Raw genomic sequence first — 25365 nt, forward strand, 5'->3', positions numbered from 1 at the left:
GGTCTGTGTAGTGGGGGTAGGCCAGTCTTGTACTGCTTGTACTTTACTGGGAAAAGGTTGTATCCTCCCTCCACCTACTTCATGTCCAAGGTAAACCACTGAGCCTTGTCCAATCTGGCATTTACTAGCCTTTATGGTCAAGTGGGCTTTCTGAAGAGCCTGGAGCACAATCCCGAGGTGTTTCACATGGTCTTCCCAGGTAGCACTGAAAACTGCTATATCATCCAGATATGCAAGACAGAATTCATCCAACCCATTCAACACATGATTCACAAGCCTCTGGAAAGTGGCAGGTGCATTTTTCAACCCGAACAGCATTACCCTGAATTGGTAAAGGCCGTCTGGAGTAGAAAACGCTGTCTTCTCCTTGGCATGTTCTGCTAAAGCTATTTGCCAATAAACAGCACTGAGGTACTTGGAGGCACCCAAAGTATCCACCAGCTCATCTGTTCGAGGCAAGGGGTGTGCATCTGTCTTGGTGACAGCATTCAGAGCCCTGCAATCCACGCAGAACCTCAATTCAGAAGTGCCTGCCTTTGGAACCAAAACCACAGGGCTGGACCAAGGACTACTAGAGGGTTCAATCACCCCAAGGTCTAACATCTTGTTGGCCTCGGTCTTAATGTAAAACCGTACTTTGTCTGACATCCTGTATCCCCTACTTTTGGTAGGTACACTGTGTCCTGTGTCTATGTTATGTTTGCACCAAGGTGTCAAACCAGGCGACTGTGAAAACAGGGGGGAAAACTGTCGAAGCAAACTTTTCACCTCAGCCTGGTGATTAGAAGTCAGGTGAGGGGCCACTCGGACACCCTCAAAGGAGCTATTTGAAGGACCGCTTTGGAACAGGTCGGGGAGAGGTTCAGACTCCTCTTCCTCAACATCTGAAGCCAGTAGCAGTGCTGCGATTTCGACTCTTGGGATGAAAGCCTTCAGCCTATTTACATGGAACACTTTTGGAGCCTGTCCAGGCCTTCCAAGGTCCACTAAATAGTTAACCTCACCCAGGGGCTCCACCACTGTGTAAAGGCCTGACCATTTGTCCTGTAAAGCTCGAGGCCTTATGGGATTCATGATCAGGACTTGCTGACCAGGTGTAAAGTTGATGAGGGAAGCTTTCTGGTCGTACCAATGTTTCACCAGTGCTTGTCCTGCCTTCAATTTATCACTAGCCAAGCCCATCAGAAGTACCATCTGTTTTCTGAGCCCCAGCACATAATCTACTACGTTGGTAGTAACAGGGGGAGTGGGCATCTCCCATCCCTCCTTGACTATGGCTAAGGGTCCCCGTACAAGATGACCGAACAGAAGTTCGAAGGGGCTTAAACCAACACCCTCCTGTGGTACCTTTCGGTAGGCAACCAGTAAGCATGGTAAAAGAAGATCCCATTTTCTTCTCTGAGGTTCTTCCAGAGCCCCAATCACGCTCTTTAACGTTCTGTTGAAACACTCCACCAGACCATTGGTCTGGGGGTGGTATGCAGAAGAGAACTTGTAGGTGACCCCACATTCTTTCCACATAGCCTGCATATACTTTGACATACAGTTGCTGCCTCTGTCAGACACAACTTCTCTAGGGAAGCCAACCCTAGTAAAGATGCCAAGTAACGCTTTTGCAACTGACTTGGCAGTTACAGTTTTCAATGGGATGGCCTCAGGATATCTGGTAGCATAGTCGACTAGCACCAAGATAAACCTATTGCCTGAGGATGTCTGTGGGTCAAGGGGGCCAAGGATGTCGATCCCTACCCTTTCGAATGGTATTACCACAACTGGGAGTCGTACCAATGGAGCTTGGATTGTTGAGCCACTCTTACCAGATAACTGGCAGGAGGCACAACTCCTGCAGTGACTTTCTACTTGCACCCCCATCTTGGGCCAGTAGAAGTGCATGGATAACCTTTGCTTGGTCCTCTTAATACCAAGGTGACCAGCAAGGGGCATTTCATGCGCCAACTGCAGGAGGAAGGGTCTTACAGCAAGGGGAACCACCAACCTCCTAAGGTCTCCTTCTGTAGACTCTGTGGGCTCACTATACAGGTGTCTACCTTCCCAATAAATCCGATGCGTCCCAGGAGGTTCACCCTCAAGCTGGGAGCAGGCCTGTCTCCTTAGGCCTTCCAGAGATGGGCACTCACATTGGCCTTTACTGAATTCTTTCCTGTCAGGACCACCTTCTACTAACAAGTCTTTTAGTTCCGGATGGTCGTTGGGGTCAAATACTTCAGGCATCGGCACCTCCTCGTCAGGCCCGGGCGATTGACCAACTTCCTCCACCGCAGTGGTAGGCGAGCTCGGGGGAATGTTCTCTTTCCCTCGTCTTGACTTGCTTGCTCCTTTCGCCTTGGGTTTCCCCTTCGGCTGTGGCGGCGTATTGGTCTTGGCCAATGCTGCCCGTGTTTGAGACCGTGTGCAGGGTCTGTCGTCAGTGTCTCCTACGAGCCCTAAAGCTCTGAGATCGTTGCCTAACAAGACCTTTCCTGGGACGTTTCTCTAAATGCTCACTGGAATCCTGACTGCTGTACCATTTAAAGTAAGATTTACAGGTATTACTGGAAACATACGAGGTGGGCCGTCAGCCAACTTAGTGGGCATCAGAGTAGCTCTGGCAACTTCCTCTGAGTCTACCAAGGTAGAATCCACTACAGTTTGACTGCACCCACTATCCCTAAGAGCTGGAGTATCCACTCCATTGATCAGCACACTGTCTTTAAAGTAGTGCTTGGTATTATCTGGAATCCTAGCATAAACCTCTGCGACTTTAGGCTCCCAGGAACCCAGGGAAACTAAAACAACCTCAGCTTCTATCCCGCTGGGGAAGGAGTCTGAGGAGAAGGATGCTCCTGTAATCTCTTCTTCCTCGTAGGAGGAGAAGGCCAGATTAGCGGAGTGGACCCCCAAAGGTTTAACCTTACACCGGGGATCCCCCTTCACGTGGTCAGTTGCTCCACAAGCAAAACAAGATCCATTGGGTCTGTTTACATAGGGAGGCTTATTGTAACCAGAGTTCTGTTTCGGAGGCTGACCTCCACTACCCTGTGAGTTCTCTTGTGTCTTACCGTTATTTTTCTTTTTGTGGCCCTTTTGCGAAGAAGATTTATCAGATTCTCCACCCTCCTTATCTTTGGACTTTTTCCCTTCCTCCTGCTTACCAGGATGAGTTTTGTCCTTATGGGACACTCGATGTGACACCCATAAATCTGCGGCAATGGCTAGCTTCTTAGGATCTATCTCCTTCGAATCGGCCAAATGCTGCTTAAGCTCTGGGGAAGAAGATGCAAAAATATGTTCCAGCATGACAAGACTTATCATGCCTTCAAAGGTAGAAACCTTATAACCTTCGACCCAGCCAGTCAAGTTTTTTAAGGATTCGGTTACATAGGATACCCAAGTACCATCTTCTTTTTTCTTATACTCTCGGATTCATTTTAAATATTGGGCAGGAGTCTTTCCAAACTTTTAAATGAGAGTTTGCTTTAACATTGCGAAATACGCTCGCTCAGCCTTTGACATTTCCATAATGGCACTACAGCCAGAATGGGGCAGTCTGCTGAGTAACCAGGCAATCTTATCAGCATTGTCAACTTGTTGAACTTCGCATGCATACTCAAATGTATTCAGCCAGTCCATAATGTCATTCTTTTCCTCATACACACTGAGCAGATCTTTTGGAAACCGTGGATGAGAGGAGGCTCCAGACCCATGTCCAGGACCCTTGGATCCATTTGCAACCTGAAGCTTGGCCAGTTCCAACTGGTGATCCATGTCTTTCTGTTTTTCGGCCTGTTCGATTCTTAGTTTGGTCATGTTGAAATCAAGCTCCTTCTGCCTAAACAGCAGCTCTTGCTTCTTGAATTCAAGCATGGCCTCCCCATCAAGACTGGCAGAGGAAACATTAGACATCTCATCCTCCCTTTCCTCTTGGTCGCGGTGTACCAGTGCAGCGGCAGAACCGTCGGTTCTACCAGTGAGAGCAGCCCCACCTCCTTCCGCACTGTCCTCAGAAGTTATAGCGTCAAGCTGCGCTTCTTGCCACGCCACGATTCTTTGGATCATATCCATTTTGGTGCCTTGAGAGGAGACACCTCTCTCCGCACACATCTTTTTCAATGTTTCGTATTTAGAAGCATTTAAAGTTAACAAGGTATTTGTTTCCATACTGTTTGATAGGACTATGGCCTTTTAGAAGTTATACTACGATAATTCACTACGTGTCCTGGTAGGAATAACTTGAAATGCCTTCGCTCGTGCGCAACACTGGATACCTTCAGTCGTATCCCACCGCTGTACACCAATTTGTTAAGACGGATTCCTGAACTCTGTCCTGGAGGGGCAGAGGTTCAGAAGGCCAGCCTAGTTTCTTGGAACAGGGTAACCTCTGGACAAGCCAGACCAATCAGGGTAGCGATCGCGGTGGTCAAGACTAGGTCTCAAGAGGGGTGAGGGTGACTGAAAGCCCGCAATGAGCACACAAAGCAAGGACACTTACAAATTACTCCAAGCAGGTGTTATATTAAAAATATATACACATTTATAACAAGGCCTTTGTAACATTGACCGTAGCGAGAAATCACAATAAAACTCAAGTAAACCAACACATACCAAACCAATACAATATATATACAAATACAAACGAGTCTAATGAGTTAAACGCACGAAATGTGTAGACCACCTAGATGGGGAGGAAAACAGGCAGTGCGAATAATAATTAGACCCAGTCCGTCTTCAGAGGCACCTAACTAAAAGGAAGTCCAAACCCTACGAAGAGTGGAGCCTTGTGGTCAAAAGTACCTGCACACGCTGGTGCCAACGGGCAAAAAGGGGAGTCTCTTCGAGGGATTCAGGCAGTTTAGTTCGGTGAACAAAGGAAGATGAACAGAGCTCCGCGACTCAAGCGCAGCCTCCACTGTGGGCAGAAGCAGAGCGCGAGTACGAAAAGGCGTGCTGTTAGACACAGCGGGGAAAAGCTATTGGCTCCTGCAGGAGGGCCACCAGTTCCTAGCGATGCTACTCACCGGTCCCCGATGCAAGCAGACCGAGGCTTCTCCGCGTCAGTTTCAGTGCTGGCAGGTTCAGGGGAGCAGGGGACGTCTCGTCGTCATGTAGATTCTGCAGCAGCAGAGTTGAGTTGAGGGCGTCCCAAACGCAGTGAACCCGCACAGTTTGTTACCACAGCAGGGCAACGGAGCGGCCGTGTGTATCTCAGCCAAATGTACACTACTCACTTCAGACCTGAGAATGCCAAGTGTACGAATCGTGTGAGAGTGACAAGGACTTGTAATACAACACAACCTGGCGGCGGTTACAGAGCAAGACTCCTGGGTAGGCTGGTCAGTCTGCTGGATGGCCCAGAGATACTTCCGAAGGCTTACGTGCAGGAGATGGTGAAGATGCCGAGAATAGCTGTCCCCGCTATTCCAAGGGTCGAAGTACCAGTACAGGCCTTCTGGTTCGATCAGAGGTAGAAAGGGTTTCAAAGAGCGACAGCATTGCAAACGAGCAGTCCTTCAGCGGGTCACCAGCGATTCCTCGGTTCAGCCTCGTGGTTGCAGGATACTTGGCTCCTGTATTCCTTTGTTCGTGAGAACTCAGGAGATCGACATGGTAGTGGCGTTTCCAGCCCCCTCTTATCCACGGTTCCCTTCGCGCCAAAACGGATGGAACCCAATGGGAGATCCACTCATCAAACACTCACACCATACGTGTACCTATCACGGACCACGGTGGTCCCAGGCATTCATACCACACTAGACTCTCTGGCACCCAGGATGTGTATTGGGACCAGACATCCCAGCCCACATCCTGGAGGCACACACAAGGCCTGTAGAAGCCCGCGAAAGCATCTGTGTTTCACAGGAAAGTACATGCCCAAATAAGGAAGGCCCCGGGTCGGCTCGACCTGGGGAAGGTGAAGGGGGAAGACGGTCAGCGGACAGGACAAAGAGCCTCGTGGTCTGGCCATTTTGGGAGCCAGGCCACCATTTTGGGCTAAGCGCGAGGAACGCGCTTAAAACGCCAAAAGGAGCTCAAAAACACAAGAAACGATCGCTGCCACCAGTCCCGTCCATGATTCACTTGCACCGATTATTTACAATCCAAAAAGAGTATCTAGGACCTGTAGAAGACTAGAGACCCAAGAGAGCAGTAACTTCGCTTGCAGTGCCCTCTTGTGTCATGTTGCAAGAAAGCTGCAACATGATAAAGAAACTGCGGAAAACAACATTCCCCGGTACTGACTGTTTTAAGGGCATGTCAGTTTCCCCGTAAGAATGGAGCGAAAGCCCAGAGGAGTGCGGCAGAAGGCTGCACTTCTCTGGCAAAGTCTAGATCATGGTGAAAACAACAGCAAAAAGTTTAGGGGTTGCCACATGGAAGGAAAATTACCCACAATTAAGAAATCTTTCCTAACAAGACACAAGTAATGAATGCTTTTATGACTTCAATACACATTGGAAGGGATCATTAGAAATTAACATAGTAAAATGTTAAAAAGAGTCAGCGCACAATATTAGTAACATTAAATAATGTATTTATATTTTAATAGCTTCTTTTCCTGAGTATGCCCACAATTGTAATTCTCAAAACCTAAACTCTCACAGCCTAAAATATACTAAACTACCCATGTACATCAGCCATCATTTAGGTTAGGGCTGTGCTGGAACCCTGAGTCCAATCAATACAGTGCTCACAAATTCCTCTTTTGATAATGCAGTAGTTCCTAATGCCTTAAAATAATCAGGACAATATGGTTACTCCACTACTGAAGAAACATGCCTTAGCTCCGACAACTTGTTCAAGTTCCCGTGCAATCACTAATGTTCCATTGTTGTTAAAAGTATTAGACAACGTTGCTAGTGTTCAGCTAAGAAATGTTGTCTAACATCATGTCCTCTTGGGGGATCGTCAGTCCTCAGTTTTGATATTTTTTCTTAATGACTCTGAGGGAACGATGGCCACTTCTCTCAGCGTCACATTGTTAAACGATTGCATTGTCATTGCAGGTTAAATGCTTTAAAATCTGGATCTCTGACATTTGGCAGTGAAATCTCTGCAAATCTCGCAGAACACAGTAGTTTGCATAGCAACTAGTATCCATCTTTACATGCACATTACCATCATCAAACTATGTATACATTTGAATAAAATAAAATCCATAAAAACAAGACAACATTACAAAGTTGATCAATATTTACAGTCTTCTAGAAAGACTTTTAAAAACAGGTAAAACATTTTAAATGCAGCTAATTACTTTCTTGGCCCATGACACTTATTATGGAAAGGGCCCCTTATACATTAGCAACTGTTTGAAAAAATACACTCCAGCACAGGTTTTAAGGTTGAGCACCTACTCCTTTCTTGGTACTGCCCGAGTCAAACGAGCCTATGGTTTGATTTGTGATTGAATGATCCTCACAGCTAATTATTTGAATTCTCTTTCTCCTAATGTTCATGATACTGTTGATCTTCTCTCCTTTGGAGAAAAATGTTAACTTTGTTATTTGAAATGTAGCTGTTGATATAGTTTTCTTTTATCTATTTGGTACAACCTACGGGTCGGAGAGCCACACTAGTAAAAAGTAACAAGTAACAAAATAACCTTCCTTCTTGGAAAGGGCCATGTTTATTTGTGTCTGCTGGTCATTGATTGGCTGGAAATGCTATTGAATCTGTGTGTTTGTTATAGTATGCACAAAAACTAATAACCAACAAAAATAACTAATAACAAATCCTATCTGGTAAGATTGTGTGAAAATCTTCACAAAACTATGATGGAACATACTCTACTCTTGTCAACCATTATTGCACAGACTGCTCCTATAAGGGTGATCACTAATGTAGCTTGTGTGATATCTGATACTGTTGACTATCTATATTATAATTCTGACTCAAATAAGGCTACTGAAGAGAACATTGAAATAATTTCTATTACACCGGCTGAGGAATGTAAAACTAGAGATACCAATGCCAGCCGTAATATTGTGCAAAAAAGATTACATTTAGAAATGATAATGGCACAAATGACACTGATTGTATCACTGACAACCAAACATGAAAGAAAAATAATAACAAAAAGAAGAAAAAGTCCTCAATTTCCTCCCCAAATAAATGTTGTTCTCGAATAACTAATTCCTCTACTAAAAACCTAATTACTAATAACAATGGAAATTTTGTCAAAGAAAAATGGGCAAAAGCCATCTGAAATCTGCAAACTACACCAGACTTATAAACATTCAGAAGAATTTCAATAATAAGCGCAAGAGAAATAAGAACCACAATACTGGCATAAGAGATATTCGCTCAGACTTACCAACTAATAGGATATCTGATAATAACAAAGAGCCATCACCATATATTGAAAACACAAGGGGCATTATGGATTGGGCATCAAACAATGTCTCTATTAATCTAGATGGTATTGAAAGCCTAATTAGGAAGACCCACCACTAATCCATTCAGGGTCGACAACTGAGTGACAACACAGTCCCGCTGTGAACTGACTATGCCAGCTGCTGTCTTGTTCATGTTTCTGTCGAGAGTTGAACCCTCGGACATACGTGCAACCGTTGCCAATCATCCAGTGGCTATCAGACAGCAATGGCTATTCGAACAAGATAATATTAGTTCCTGATTAATAACCAAACCCAATACAAACACTGCTACTGTGTGTACCTCTAATCACGAGGGCTCTAAAGGGGTTATTAGAATTCAGAGCCTCTTTTGCTCTCAGACTAATTGCATTATAAATTGATATATCGTTCTTCATTTATGTTACCAAATATTGCCTCTGTGGTCGATCTCTTCTTCTGATAACTTTGTAGAAATTTGGGAAAACATCTCTCATGCCACTATCATTGTTTACTTTTAATCAGATCTTGTTATTGATTTTATTATTTCATTGGAATCAGAATGTTATCGTTTGGGGCAAGACTGCTCCCTTGAGTTTATCACATAAACCTTTCATTGTTCCAGTCAAAGAGAACATATTGTTTCAACATGCTCATTATTGGATGGTATACGTAGGCCTATATATAATGAATCAATTACCTGGGAGAGCTCTCAAAAGAGCGTTATTCACAGGTAGAGCCTGTTCTATGCAAACCATTGACAACATCATGATCAGTACAAATAGGAAAGGTAATAGAATGGTCCACTTTGCTAATGATGAATATGCTCCTGACGACCACGATGTAAATAGTTGTCAGTGGCTGTCGGCTTTTCTCCCTAGCAACAGTATGAGTAGACCCTGGCCACTGTGTAAAATCACTATCATAGAATACCAGTGGGTTCTCTCACCTTTTTGAAAAAATGTACTCATATGTAATTTCAATAATACCACTATTGTCGTACTGCAAGAAACATGGTTAAAAGACAATATAATCATTTATGGTAGAAGCACTATCCAAAGAGTTGCCATTACAGGCGAACTTGGCACCTGAAAGCAGAGCTGCTTACTAGTGCCTAAAATGTTTCCTTACATAATTTGAACATTCGTTCTGATTTAATCTTGGCAGGCACCTCAACTTGGAATCCACAATTCGACAACCAATACTCGTTACTGTTAATCAAAATATCCGACCCCCGGGTTCGGTTCCTAACCTTTATTAGTTCAAATAGTCAGAAATTGAATTTACTTATACTACGATAGCCACCAAATTTTGATTATGGCCGATTTAATTCTAAAATTCCTGCCTCTCTCTATGCGCATCAAGGGATCATAGATTCCAAGCTTTGCCAAACCTCCAACGACAAACAAGGACTCATTTGGGCCAATTTATTTGGAACCTGTGGGCTGTGTAGGCTCAATGGACGCTGCCACAGTGACACACAGGGAACTTACACCAGGGTCTCTCCAAATAATACCACCACAATTGACTTTGTCTTTGCTCATGGACCTTTGTTTGATATTGACATTGATCTCTGTATTATAGTGTGGGAAGAGAGTAATAATGATACACTTTTGGTTACTATTGGGATTACAGAGCCACCACTACTATACAATCACACAGGTAACGTGGACTTACATTTGGGGAACAATCGCATCAGCTGGAATCCCAAGGACTTGAGTAAAGCCAATGATAAATGGCTAATGAGTTTAACTGGAGATGCTTTTGACTTCAAGACGTAGAATGTTTTTTGATAACTAGGTAAGTCCTCCATGTGAAAACAGAAAAAGAATATCGAGGCTGAGTACCCCAAAACGAAATACACCAGACACGTGTTATAAAGGAACATACAAAGTACTTTATTCTATACTGAATCCAAATACAAAAGCAGAGCAAAATCAGATAGCTATCGGCCCTCAGTACAACACAATGAACTCCAGCGTGGTTCAGTGTGTTCAGTTAGAGATGCTGTACATTAGAATGCATTCGCTTTTTATACATTTTGTGGGCGCGATGCCCAGCCCCACTTCGGGTTAATATTCCTTTTAATATATCACCGATCTAGGGTTCGTGCCAAGTCTCAAATAACCGCATATAACTGGTTTGCCTTTAATACATGTATCAACAAGCGTATGCAATAGCTGTGTATTTTAAAGTTTTCCATGCAGGCCTTCTTAAACATTAATACAATGTAGTTAAACAGATGTTCTTTGTTCAGTATTTGAATACATTGTCTCGACATATGCTCGTGGATTAGTTTTCATTGCACGAGTAATCCTTCTACACATAGGTCAGTGAAGGACAAGGTCTCAGTTCATGACCTCGACAAGTGGCTTGCAGGCAGATTAAACATTAGCTATGTACAGAGGTCAAGACGGCCATGTGGTATTTTGCAATGACATCGTCAACCATTTTAGCTCACAGGGTGACTTTTACACAACAAATCCTAAAATGGCGGTTTGACCAAAAATGGCGGCCTACATGGATTTAAGGTCAGGACCTTGCAACACAGATTTCTTCCGCAAGCGACTTTCGAGCAGCTTGGCGTAGGCCAATATTAAATATATTTATTACAATAGGAGGCGCGATATACTTTCTATTTCGACAAACCCTCCTTTTGGCCTATGCCAAGTGCTAAAAACTATTTTGGATCTCCTTGCAAATAACTCCATGCATCATTGTCCATGCACCCTGAATCACTATCAGAAATATCTATTTCCATTAGGTCTTTTGCTAAAATATCCTTCAATACGTATTCTTTGGCAGTCTTATCTGGGACATATACTTTATGTCCTATCGAACCTATCGCTTGTGCGCAATATCCCCCTAGTATCAAACACATACCAGGCAGACACTGAATACAACAACAAAGAAACAACAGTATTCCCCAAATAATCAATAAGACCGAAAGCACCTTCAAACCCCAAGACCACAAGAAGTCCCAGAACCAAGCGCTTAGATCCCAGCTTCCCTCGGCAACATGCACTTCAGAACTAAGGATGTGCAGATTTTGTATTGCCTTGAAGATAGTTGGGGAGGAATCTGGTAAGAAAACACAGCAAGCGGACCCCACTAATTTGCATACTCCACCACGCTCAGCTATAATGACATCTAATGCCATTCGATTTTGAAGTGCTACTAATCTTATCGCCTTTTGTTCTAACGTCATATTATAGAGTATATCCGTGATCCGGTTGATGGTTCTCTCCAGTACTATCGCTAGTTTTCTGATATCTTCTGAATTTGCTATCTGTCTCCAAAATGGCACAACTGATTTTTCTATATCTCCCAATACTTGTGCCGGGGTGTCACCATTCTCATCCCGCCGTGGACGAGCTTTCGAAACATCTTTTGTACTAGCTATAAACACCCCAGGTAATAGGATCCCTAAATAACAGGTTCCCTGCCAATCCCTGGGCAACCATGGGAATGCTACATTACCGCAGACAAAGTAGATAGGTTTGCCTACATACAAAGGTCTGTTCTCTCCAGTCAAATTTGCAACGTTGGCACAACCTAAAAATTTTCGCATTGACAGAGTTCCATTCCTCTGTATGCAAAAAGAAACTGAATCTGGGCTATGGTTAACAGTGTAAGAAGGGGGCATTGCATCCTTATTGCCTATCAGAGCCATTTTAAAAGAAATCAAAGATTAGAAAGGACGAGACAGTTTGTCAGAAGGCCTAATAGAAGCAACATTTGGTTTACTCCTATTTGCAAAAAGCAAGCATTCCAGGGGAGTCAAAATACATTTCTCAAACCTATTCAAATTGGTGCCCTCAAAGTTCCCTGAGATGCTATCATTCCATCGGCCAAAGAACAGTGCTGTAAGAGAAGCATAGCAGGCAGTTGTCAACGGTAAGGGATGAATATACCAACCTAGCCCCTTATCCCCGTGTTGTGGTAAATGTAAGCAGACCCAGCAGTTGGATTTTTAAAAATGGCATGTGTAGCATTCATAAAAAGTAGTACAGTGTTATTATGGTACCTTTGTGTGTGCTGTGAATCCCGAGGGGATAAAGTGTGCAAATGTACAAAGGGAGTAGGAACAATGGGTGCACTTTCAGTAGGCAACAAAAGTTCTAAAGAATGAGTTTCCTCAAGGTACCATAATCCTAAGGCAGCGACTATAAAAACCCCAAATATCATTACAAGAATACAGCAATAGATTTTCGGGGCCCAGGCATTTTGTCCATTGTCCCGGTTGGTCACCCTCTTATTTACAAGTCCAATACGAGTGGCCGCGGTAGCAGGCATTGTAGTCTTCAGATGGAAACCCCAATGTTCGTTGCTGGCGACCCCCCGGTCGCGCGATTTCTTAGTCCTTCCACAACCCTAGCCAACAGAATCCCCTTTCTCAAATTTTGGGCAAAAGCAAGCCCTCGATGACTCTTTTCCTTCTCCGAATGCACAGCCGAACCGTGCCGTAAGTCTATCTTCGTGGTCGCAAGTTGTATCATACTTTTCCTGGTACTGATTGATCCGGAAACAATATGTCGTCACTTCCTGCTGGAAGCAACGCATCAGAGGCAAGTGAGGAGGCTGAATTTGAAACAGCCGTTTCCGGGTGCAAAATTTGCGGAGAGTGTGGAGACAAAATGGCAGCTTCCCCAAGCCTCCTGGGCTCACAGATATTCTCCGACACACTCTCAGTGCCGCCTACTGCTTTGGGATCATTGGTTGCAGTATCAGCGAGGGGTTCTGTTTCTTCTGTAGCGTGTGGCACAGGGCGAGGAAGTTTCTTGATGTGTGACGCGTGGATACAGTTCTTTCGTCCAGCTACCCGCACCGCTGTCTGGGTGACCAACAGGACCTGGAATGGCCCACGCCAGCAAGGCGCGAGCCAGGAGGTGTGCTCAAATGATTTGACGAGCACCCAACTCCCAGGTCGTATGCCGTGGCCCGGGTCCTCGTATCGTACAGGTAAAGCTTCTCGTACCTGGTGGTAAATCAAATACAGGTTTTTAGTCAATTGGCTTCAATAATCTGAAAGTAGTACATTTTCAACATTCTTTAAATTTTGCCATTTTGGAAGATTCCAGATATTGGCAGGTCTCCCCATTACCACCTCAAATGGAGAGAGCCCAGTCTTAGTTTGAGGGGTTGTACGCATGGCTAGTAACACGATCGGTAAGGCGTCTGGCCATTTTAGTTTGGTGCCGGCACACGTCTTAGCGAGCTTGTTCTTGATGATACCGTTGTGTCTTTCTACTAGTCTGGCGCTCTGAGGATGTCTGGCCGAATGGAACCGTTTGTCAATTCATAACGCTGTACACATCTGTAGGATTACAGTGGCGACAAAATGTGGACCATTGTCCGACCAGATAACTCTCGGCAAACCGAACCGGGGGAAGTATTCCTTTAACATGGTTTTCGCAGTGGTCATGGCTGTAGCATCTTTAACAGGGAAAGCCTCAACCCATTTACTAAAGGCACAAATGACCACAAGGACATACTTTAAATTACATCGTTCCATTTCAATGAAATCAAAGTGAATAACTTTGAAGGGGACAGAAGGTGGGCCAAACCTTCCCCTTGGAGTTGATGTCCCCTTTCCCACATTGTGTTGTAGGCAAACCATGCAGTTCTGGACGTAGTGCTGGGCAATTTTTGAAATCTTGTCATTTGCCCAAACTTTTTCTAACATTTTTGTAACCTGCTGGGCACAAACATGTGTAGGGCCATGTGCCATTACAACCATCATCATGACATAGGCGTCAGGTAACAGCCATTTTCCTTCGACCATGTCCACCCAACACCCATCATCATCAAGTTTTCCCAAGCCTTCAGCCACCTCTTAGACTCTTCCATCGTGGCATCAGCTTGGATATCCCGTACAGACCCAACACCCTCATCCATTACATAGGCATTACATAGGCATCTACAGTCTCCCTTGAAACATACATTTCCGTGAAAAGATCTGTGGCAGTTTGTCTAGCTATCTGATCAGCGAAAGCGTTCCCTTTTCCAATATCATCCACAATCTTTCGATGTGCTGCACATTTCATAACTGCTAACTAAGTAGGGAGCGCAAGCGCTGAAAGTAGTTGCACTATTAGGGAGCCATGTTGAATCTTGGTGCCATGCGAGGTTAGGGACCCTCTTTTTGACCCAAGTCTCCCAAAGTTGTGAACCACCCCAAAGGCATACTGACTATCGGTATACATATTTTCTGCAAGCCCTTCGGAGAGTTCACAAGCTCACAAGCTCGGGTCAATGCTACAATCTCTGCGGCCTGCGCAGAATTATGCGTAATTCTCTTAGTTTCCACAGCTCAATATAGTGATTGCATAAGCGGCTGTGGATGTACCGTTCGGAAGTTTTAAAGCAGGAACGTCACAAAACAGCTCTCCTTGCGGATTATCCAAAGGAGTATCTTTCAAATAAATTCTGCCCTTTGTTTCTTGTTCGTTCGTATACAAACAATCATGTGGCTCCTCATCACCGCAAGTAGTATCTTGCAGAAAAGGTAGGAGTTCAGCCGGATTAAGGACACAACACCTCTTAGTTTGAATGTGAGGAGCAAACAAGATCAATTCATATCTTGTCAACCGTGCAGGAGTGAGGTGTTGCGTTTGAGTTTGGTTCAATAGAACATCTACAGAGTGAGGCACCATCAGGGTTAGATCATGGCCTAAGACCATTCCCTCACTCTGTTTTACAGACGCGGCAGCAGCAGCGACAGCGCGCAAACATATTGGCAAAGCGCATGCTACAGTATCAAGGGCGGAAGAATAGTAACCGCACGGCCTATTCTTCCCTCCATGTTCCTGCGTTAATACAGCCAAAGCACATCCATCACATTCATGCACAAACAATACAAAGGCCTTTTCATAGTTTGGTGTGCCCAAAACTGGTGCAGAGCATAATGCAGTCTTAAGCAACTCAAACGACTGCTGGTGTACCGCGTTCCATGGCCACCATCGGTTTGATCACTAGTGAGAAATTTGGGATCCACAACCTACAGTAAGAAGCCATACCTATCAAGGCCCTAACTTCCTTCTGTGTATTTGGGACAGACATGCCAGAAATGTGTTTTATTCTTTCAGGTGTCAATCTTCTTCCCTCCTTTGACAGGAGATAGCCTAAATAGGCGACCTCCTGACAACAATATTGAAATGTTTTAAGCGAAGCTTTGTGACCATGCTTAGCTAGATGAATAAGTAATAACACAGTGCCCTCCTTACAGGCACTCTCAGAGTCAGCAGCTAGAAGCAAATCAATCATGTACTGAAGCAAAGTACAGGTAGAGGGCAATTCAAGGGTATCAAGTTGTTCTTTCAAAGCCCTACTATAAATACTAGGACTCTCTGTGTACCCTTGAGGTGCACGAGTAAATGTAAACGAGCGTCCCCCTAAGGTGACCACGAACAAATATCTACTATCCTTGTGTATAGGAATACTAAAGAACGCATTCTTTAAGTCCACAACACTAAAGTAAGTAGCTGTAGCTGGAATCATGGTTAGGATCGTTGTTACATCAGGCACAATTGGAAATTGTGGTGCCACAACTTTATTAATGGCACGTAAATCAATTATAAAACGGAATGGAATTACATTATCGCCTTTCTTGTACACGGGTAAAATCGGACTGTTACACAAACTTCCTGAAATTTCTTCAATCACACCGCGATGCACAAAATCGGAAACAATACATTTCAAAGCTTGCTCGCCCTCAACCGAAATCTTATACTGGGGAATGCGTGGCAACTCAATTCCATGTTTCAAAACTATCTTAACAGGCTCAATTTGTAAAACACCAACATCATTGTCGTTGACAGCCCACAAGCTTTCTGCTACATCAATGAATTCTGGAGGCAAAGGTCTAGTCAAAAATTGCGAGGCAGAAAATTGCTGTGGTGAATTCGTCAAGCGCACTCCATCAGAAGAAAAATAAATCACTGCATTTAATTCTTTTAACAAATTCAACCCCAGCAAGTTCTCTCCGCAATCCGAAGTCAACAGAAAAGGACACTGGTCCGTAAAGGGACCCAAAGAAATAGGTACCGGCATAGAAACCGGACAAACAACTGGTGTACCAGAAAACCCTACAGAAACATTGGTTTGCCCTGACAGTGGAATGTTTGGAACCCGTGAATGATCAATGGAACACTTCTGTGCTCCAGTGTCTATCAATAACTGATGTTTCCTATTTCCCACCACCATTTCAACATAGGGACCTTTCTGATTGACGGGAATAGGTGTAGGTTCCAAACCCTGCTTCGGGCAATCCTAACGAAACAGAATGTCATCAAAAGGAAGCTCTTCAGATAAATATGCAGCGGAAGGATGATCAAATATATTCCTAGTGTCCGCACTTGGAGTCTGATTGTCCTGCGAAAAAGGTTGTTGAGGGTCCTGTGTAAACTGACCTCTACCAGGGCCCCCTACGCCCGGGCGACCTCTGGATCGCCTACCCATATTACCAAATGTCTTATTCGACCTTTGTTGAAGGACGGGGCATTGTGCTCGCCAATGACCCTCTCAACGACAATAAGCATACTGATTAATATTCACAGGACCCAAGGGCACATTCCCCTGCGGGATATACTGACCTCTAACCTGAGAATGACCCCCTCTTGAGGGCGCACTTTAGTTTTTAAATCGCCTTTTCGTTTTTCAATCCTATCTTTTTCATTATTAACACGGTTCTCATAGTACTGAGCCATGTGCAGTACTTCTGATTGTGATTTCGCCTGCCAAGCGCTCTCAGAAGACATAATCTGTGAAAGGATGTCAGGCAGTAATCCACGTACAAATTTGTCCACAAATAATCTTTTCCCAGACTCTGTGCCTAAGTCTTGTCCACTGAAATCTGAGAATACCTGTTCGAACCGATTAAAGAACTCGGTAGCTCCTTCAGACTTTCCTTGGACACAGGTTGTAAGCTTGTCCCAAATAATTCTCTTTTCAGGAATTATGGTTTTTAATTTAGCAATGATTCTATCAGGCAGAGTTAATATCACCTGTTGTGGTCTTTCGCCAGCTGGCCGTTCCCCATCAAGTCTAGTTATATTCGCCCATGTATCTCCCAACCCGGTACATCGTCAATAGTTCTAACTTGTTTCCATAAATCTACGGGCAGGAGTACAGGAAACAACAAATCAATGTCACCTAAGGTGAACACTGAGGATTGCAAAACAGATTCCATCTCTTTATAGAACCCTGTCGGATTTTTCCTAATGTCAGGAATAGACTGTCTAATGGTGTTCACGTCCTGCCGTGAAAACGGGACGTGAACAAACTGTGATACATAATGTGAGGGAATGTTCACAGCGAGTATACCCTGTGCAGCATCGGCCGCAACCTCAACCTTCGGGACAAATGTCGGGGGAACCTCTCTCATAGGCAACTGAGATGTAGGCAACTCCAAACGCTTACTAAGCAACAGAGCCAAGTCGAGCGCTAAAGCAGTCGAAGAAGTGTCAAGTGAAAAAGCTCTCTTATAAATGCTCAATAACTCTGTGGGACAACTAATCTTCCTTTTTACACATTCATCCTGCAGGTATTCTACCATTACCTGTATCACTTTCCTCTGCATTTCCAACGTATATTGACTATATGTGTCATATACCTCAACTGGAGTTATCGATATGTCTGAACTCCATCTAATCGCATCTTTCTTACAAATTTGCATTTCCTCTGATATCGGTTTACGACACGGAAGGAACCGTTTCTGTACATACATATTCTCCTCTTCATCATCCTCATTCTGTATCTTTTCTAACTCCTTTCTATACCCAAATAACCTCTCGACATGCTCATTTACCTTCTCCACAGTGTCTCTGGAAAGTGCTATACTATTTAGATCCCTCAACCCTTGCGGAACATCTGTATTATTTAACTTCCCCACATTATACATAACTGAATCCCTAAACCTTCAATAAAAACATTTTTCTCAGGAAAATTATCCGTATTACAAAGTGTGGAAAAAACACTAGCTTGATCATCCTTTTCCATACAATGCTTAGCCCATGCAATTAACTCACGTTTCTTCTCCGGCGGTACAGTATTGCGAGTGACAACTTTTGTTCCTGTACCTCGATCAATTACAAGCGGCTCAGGACCACTTGGAAGAGAGGGAGCAGGCAAATTCGATGGAGGTACAATAACTGGTGCGGTAAAAAGAGGCAGAGGAGCAGGTGGAGGGAAAGAAAACGGAGGAGTAGGAACAACAGGTTCAGTAGGAAGAGCAGGAATAACAGCAGGAAGAGGTACAGCAGTGGGAAGAGGAACATACGGGGGTGGCGCAGAGGCACCAGGCCTTCGTTCATTTAATATTTTGTCAATAAACTCATCAGAAATATGAAGATCTTTAGAAGGATAGATTTTCTGAATTCCAAGTGAGAAAGCCCTATCCATATTTTTAGTCGCCTCAGACTGTTTGTTTTGGTCATATAACAATGCTTTTTCGGCGTTCATGTTTCTCTCTACCTTTAAGTTGTTGCAACGCTTCTTTTTTCCAATTCTGCAAAACATCAAATGCTGCAGGTCTAGCCTTTTTCTTTAACAAGACTGACTCCAAAATATTCAATGCGAGGGATCTCAAAACTACCATTGATTGGCCACTGAGGTTCGGAGGCATGTCTGGTTTGTCTGTGCCAAATATCATTAAATACTACACTTCCAATGCCGCACTTACAGTACATAGTACATGCCGGCGACCCCTCCTGTGGTGCGGGACGGCTAAATTCCAACGATTGTCTATCACTGCAGAATAATGCTCTAAAGCAGGTAGACAATTTCCCAGGCATATCTCAAATTCTTGGTGTTACCTGGTCAACAATTGTGTCTGCAGATACAATGCGCCAAAATTCAAATTGTCTGGATTAAATTAAGAATAGGGTCACGACTCACCTGACCAAACCTAAGGAGGACCGATCGGTACTTCTAAGAATCTTACCTAACTAATCTTGCCTTGTGTATGGTGATTTCTGCAAATCTGCCCGTCTCGATAAGTGGACCCTCGTCAAGATGCCGTCTCAGACCACAAGCTAATCGTCCAGGGATCGGGTCATGCAGCACTGCTGAGGTGTCGCGTCTCATCCAGGGACCTCTATATGTCACACCGTCCGATCCCAGTCCGATAGCAAGTGTCAACCTTCAACAATCCGGCATCAATCTTGAAGGTCCCTATTCAGGCACCAACTGTGAAAACAGAAAAAGAATATCGAGGCTGAGTACCCCAAAAGGAAAGGCCCTTTCATTGCCTTTAATACATGTATCAACAAGCGTATGCAATAGCTGTGTATTTTAAAGTTTTCCATGCAGGCCTTCTTAAACATTAACACTAATGAAAGGGTACAAGACAGGACTATAGTCTCGGATTGGCATGTGCTGATGATTTTGGCCACTCGTAACATCACACTATATACAGCAGCTATTACAACAATAGTGAATGAGATCAATACGGATAGATCACCTTCTCCTACTATGTTTCACGTTGCTAATAGCACCCTCCACAAACATCAGTTTAATTATCAGATCCGAAAAGCTAAAAGGAACGTGAACTGCGTTACCTAATAAAAAGATGTAATAACAGCTATGAATTGCCTCAAGCCATTAGAATGTCAAAAAAGGCTTGCCTAAATTGACTGAATAAGCATCGAAAACATCTGAAAGTGGCATATGAGCAATCTTTGATCATGTTTGTAAGAATTAATAATTCACAACTGTTTTGGAAAATGACCAGACCTACACATGCCATTGTGTCCATATTAGAGGGTACATCAAAAGAGGCTTGGCAACTCCATATTACTACCACTATTCAGAGACCCATTCCCTCTGAATTTATTCTTGATTTATCGCGCTCTGAAACACTTGCGTATGAGCGCGATACAAATACAAAATCAATATCAACGAAAGCAAAATGAAATTTCATCTTACAAAACCGTGATCTCGTTAACGTCATAGTCTCCCTAAACAATTTCTCGGGCTCCTGGCTACTAGTCATGCTAACCTTATACCGCCCACCTGGATAGAAAGTATTATTTTACCTATACATAAAAAGGACCCTGTTATGATCCAAAAAACGAAAGGATCCTAGATATGTTGGACACTTCAGACAAACCCTTTGCAAGAGTCCTTTTACTGGAACTGGATAAATGGCCCACTGAAAATAACATTATTCCCATCCAACACACTAGCTTTCATAAGGCTTCTGGTACACTGAATAATAACCGGGTCATAGTTTCTATTGTTGAATCGGCTTGGCGACTAAGAAATCAGACCACGTACATCACCTTCATTGACTATAGCGCCACCATTGACACTGTTCCGCAAGACATTTGGTGTAAGCTATATGAGAAAGGCCTCCCCCTTGGCCTCCTTAGAATGATTATTGCCCTATACTCGAATATTAGTGTCAAAGTAAGATGGTCAAGTTCTGTGATACTACAGATTCTATTCACACATTTGTTAGCCTCAGGCATTTAATCTTTTCCTAGCTGATCTCACTGAGGCACTTAGTACCCCTGAGGCATAGACTCCCATGATAGGAGACGCTCACATACATTGGCTTGGTTACATGGACAATCTTGCTATTTTGGACTGTACTCGATGAGAATTACAGGCTTCACTCAATAAATTGAGTTTATACTCTGATCAAAATTGCCTTAAAATTAATGCAAATAAATGTAAGATTATTTTAAGAATAGAAAACCGAACTAGCATGGAACATAGGATTGAACCCAATTGACACTGTGAAGTCCATCAATAATTAGGGCCCATTAAGATGTTTGCGAATGACACGTTGGCTACTCCCTTAATTCAATCATTAAGACTGTACTATTATATGGTGTAGAAATTTGGGGCTGTAGACTTCAGACAACAATTCGGAAATTAGAACACACTTGCCTCAAAATCCCCACAAATTGTCCTAAAAATACACCTATTGGATATTTCTAACTAGAGCCATGATTGCATAGCATTAATTTTATATCAGCTTTACTAAAATTACGTAAATGTGATTTATATTGGAAACTAGTTAACTCCACTCCACATACTCTATTGCATGTGCGCTATATGTCCACATTTAGGAGTCTCTGTGGACTTAGCAGTAACTGTTTGCATTTGGTCATAAATGAAGCCTGACTAGGGTGTAATCGCTTAACTATTGTACACATTAGCATTTCTACGGCTCGATACAAAACGATTACTAAAACATCTGTATATTCATTAGATACCGAAGTATCCCGGACTCATCTGGCTACTCATTCCTCTAGTCACGAGTACAGTATCAAGACTGCAGGAAAACTTCCGGATTACATACAAAGGTATCCTGACATAGATGTATATAAAGACATGAGAATACAATTTAACATGGTAAACTCACTAGAGGTTATGGGAGCACGCAGTGGCATGCGCAGAGAGCTACATTTGTGGACGTTATGTGGTGGTGAGGTCTTTGAGTCAGTAAAACATCTGTTACTTGAATGCAATAGCTTGACTGGGCTTAGAAGTAGTTACTTATTATCTTGTGTCAAGATGTCTTATCCTAGAATCACTTCTCTAGCCCATGGACGGATTTCCACGGGGGGCGGGGGGATGATGTCATCCTAATTCATTGCTTAACTACATTTTGGTGCCATAGCCAACAAATGATTGACATTATAGATTCTTAAATGTTTTATTATTCATAGTGCATCTTTTCTATACTGATTTATTAATGAGTGTGCATCTATATACCTGACTTCTTCTTTCACCAGTGTATGAAAAGCCTTAAAAGGCTGTGTTGTACTAAATTAGTAAATAAATAAATAAAAATAACAAATGCAATTTCAGACGCTACTGCTTGGTCACCTTGTCACTTACAAGGTCTGTTAGAACCCCAGCAGCCCCTGCTGAGCATATCCGCATCCCTTTCAGTTCCGTCTCCATGAACAATAAACCTTCAGTGTGATGCTGACATTCCTGCTGGACACCTGCGATGACAATGTAGGTCTCCAAATACCAGGTGTCTCCACCTCGTTGCATACCTCTATCACTGCTGCTCTCATTCCACATTAAACCATCAAAATTCAACCACATCACCCCTATCTTGCGTGACGTTCATTGGCTCCCTATCGCTGCCAGAATCCTTTTCAAAATTGCCTGTATCACCTGCATGGCAACCACCACTTGGGCGCCCGCCTACCTTGCAGATAGACTTAACACCTCGATTGGTACATGCTCCTCTAGGAGCCAAACTATTGCTAGGCTTCAAACTAAACTAGCCTGCAGGGAAAAATACAAGGAAACATTCCTTCTCCTGCTATGCCTTGGCATACTGGAGAAACAACCCAATGGGAATCAGGACCACTCCAACACTCCTGCCATTCAGGAAAGACTTCAAAACCCTCCACCTCAGAGAGTTCCAAGGTGTGACTTAGGTTCCACCACCCCTCAAGACCCATTTTACCCTGCCTTCCTGTTCCTTGAACTCTTGTACAGTGCTCTGTTGCTCTTGGGCTTCCTTTGCTCTATATACAACACAAATACAAATGCACCACATCCCCTTTATCCCACTCCTTCAAGATATATTTGTTTTTCTCTTGTTGCACTACTATCAGCAAAGGCTGGGGTGGTGATACCAAGCACGTACGTGCCAACACGACTCTCGCCCACAGAGGGAGACAAAGAGATGGTGGCTATGGGGGCTCAAATGGGAATGTGGATGGGTTTTTGAATGAGGAATTACCGTGCCCTCCAAGGTTGGAATGGCCCAGTAATTCCTCATTCAAGGAACCCAGACCCGAGTTTGGAGGCAGCCATGCCCTTATCCAAACTCGTAAGGAGGCCCCTAGTCTGCATTTTACCTCTAATATCAATGTTGACTCATAGGTGGCACTTTAGTTGCCTTTGTTAGTTTTGTCTGCTGGGTGATGCCTTTAATGGCAGAGAGAACCAAGGATATTGCCGTAGATGTGATAATAAACATACCCTGCACGCGTAAAGACACCTGAACCCAGGGGGAGGAGCCAGGAGACCACAGGCGCGCACTTGTCCCGCAGCAATGTCCCTTCGGCTATGCTGCTCTCCTACGCATTCTCTCTTTCTTGGTCCTGGCAAAGGGTCAAAGCAGTTTCCCTTAGCGAAGCTAAAAGTGTTGACTTTGCCAATGCTTGTTTTACTTGCGATAACCCAAGGGGAAAGCCTGGTCAGAGTTGCGAAGGCCTTTGCATCCGTGACTCCATCCCCTTGGAGAATGAATGTGATATTATACTCTCTACCGGTGCGCCTATCATCCATGCTCGCTTTCACAAAAGGCGAAGGAAGAAAATATTCGGTTCATTGTATCCTTTGGACACAGACTCGTGATTTATTGCCGTGAATGTATTCGCGTCGACGCAGCATAAATATTGTCGGGACCTGACGTACTGCCTATAAGACACGAATCCTCCCATACCTAATTCTGGGAAATAAAGGGCCTCATCAGTTGTGACTTTCAAAGAATGCGCGGAATCTAATGGTAGCCCTGTTTACCAGCAGAGCGCGCGCGGAATGTGTTTCTTTATTTAAAATTTGATCTGCGGAATGCCTTCATTGAGATTCACAAAGCCTCCCCGGGGACTCTGGGAAGAAAGCATTTCGCAGGGAATCAGTCATAGCACTCAAATATATAAGCCCTAAGCGAGTTACTCTGGAGAAGGGAAGTGCATGAATCAAGGCTGTCCATGAAATCTAGGCCGGCGACGAAACCCGAACAATGGAAATAAAAAAAAGCCTAACGACGCCGCCTTTAGAGGATTGACAATTATTCATAGCTCGCATTGGTCCTGATAATGTGCAATCAGTCATATCCACATTCAGTGTAATAATAACAGAGATTTGTTAAAGATTTTGGGTGAATATAACTGGATGTTTTGTCTTTTATTTGACTTTTTATAGGTCCGTGGTTGCATGGGCAGGCCAAGGTTTCTGCCCACATGATGGGTCTTGTGGCGTATGCCCCTTTAAGTATCCAGTGACGTGTTAGGTCACGAGGAAAAATAAATAGAAGGAGGTCGCCCATGTCACGAGGCACGTGAACACAAGGACCCGTGCAGCCAGCATTGTCGGTTCGGTGTCTTTTATTCAGGTGGGTAGGACCCCTGCGCAAGGTCCTGCCCCACCTGCGCAAGATCCTACCACACCCAGTGCTGGTCATTGGTCCGGCTCTCGGTGGATCCGAGATCCGGCACCAGATGTGTAGCCGGATCTCGGGATCCGGCCAGAGTCAGCCGCCCATGCCCATGAACCACGCTGTAAAAAAGAAAAAGAAAAAAAAACGCCTGCGACGGCAGCATTGCCGTTTACCGCCGGCTTTTGCACTGATGTGTAATGCACAATGCTCGCTACATGTACAACTGAAAGGAATCAGTTGTACATGTAGCGAGCATTGTGCATTACACCAAACCCGGCGGTAAACGGCAATGCTGCCGTCGCAAGCATTTTTTTTTCTTTTTCTTTTTTAGGCACTACAAAATGAGCCAGGGCTCATCAAGGGGACGTGGCCTAACTGCAGGGGTCCTGCTGGCCCGTTAGACCACGCTCCCCCGAGGAGCCCCGGCTCAATGGGCCGCTGGCACCTCTGCCAGGCATCCTTTTCTAGTGATCAACACCCTCTCCCCATGGGGGATAGAGTGTTGATCTCTGCATTTATTTTCTATAGGCTTGCCTGGCAGGGGACAGGGCCTCGCCTATTCAGTCTTAATGGTGGCGCTGCCCCTTGCCAGCTGGGTTGGGGCAGCGTCACCATTAAGGCTGAAAGGGTGAGGCCGCTGGAAGCTGAGGCCGATTTCCTGAAGACTGAAACACCCACAAGTTTCAGTCTTCAGGAAAACGGCCTCAGCTTCCAGCGGCCTCACGCTTTCTCCATAATGGTGGCACCGGCCCACGTGTATCTCCTGCTTAAAGGGATGCCTCGCAGGTGCGGCGCCACCATTATGGCTGAAAGGCATTTTTTTCTGGAGCCTGAAGCTTTCGCACACGAGAGAGAGCTTCAGGCTTCAGAAAAAAATCC

Source organism: Ambystoma mexicanum, chromosome 9 (genome assembly GCF_040938575.1).
Source record: "Ambystoma mexicanum isolate Mex_15411 chromosome 9, UKY_AmexF1_1, whole genome shotgun sequence".
In the NCBI taxonomy this organism is placed as follows: domain Eukaryota; kingdom Metazoa; phylum Chordata; class Amphibia; order Caudata; family Ambystomatidae; genus Ambystoma; species Ambystoma mexicanum.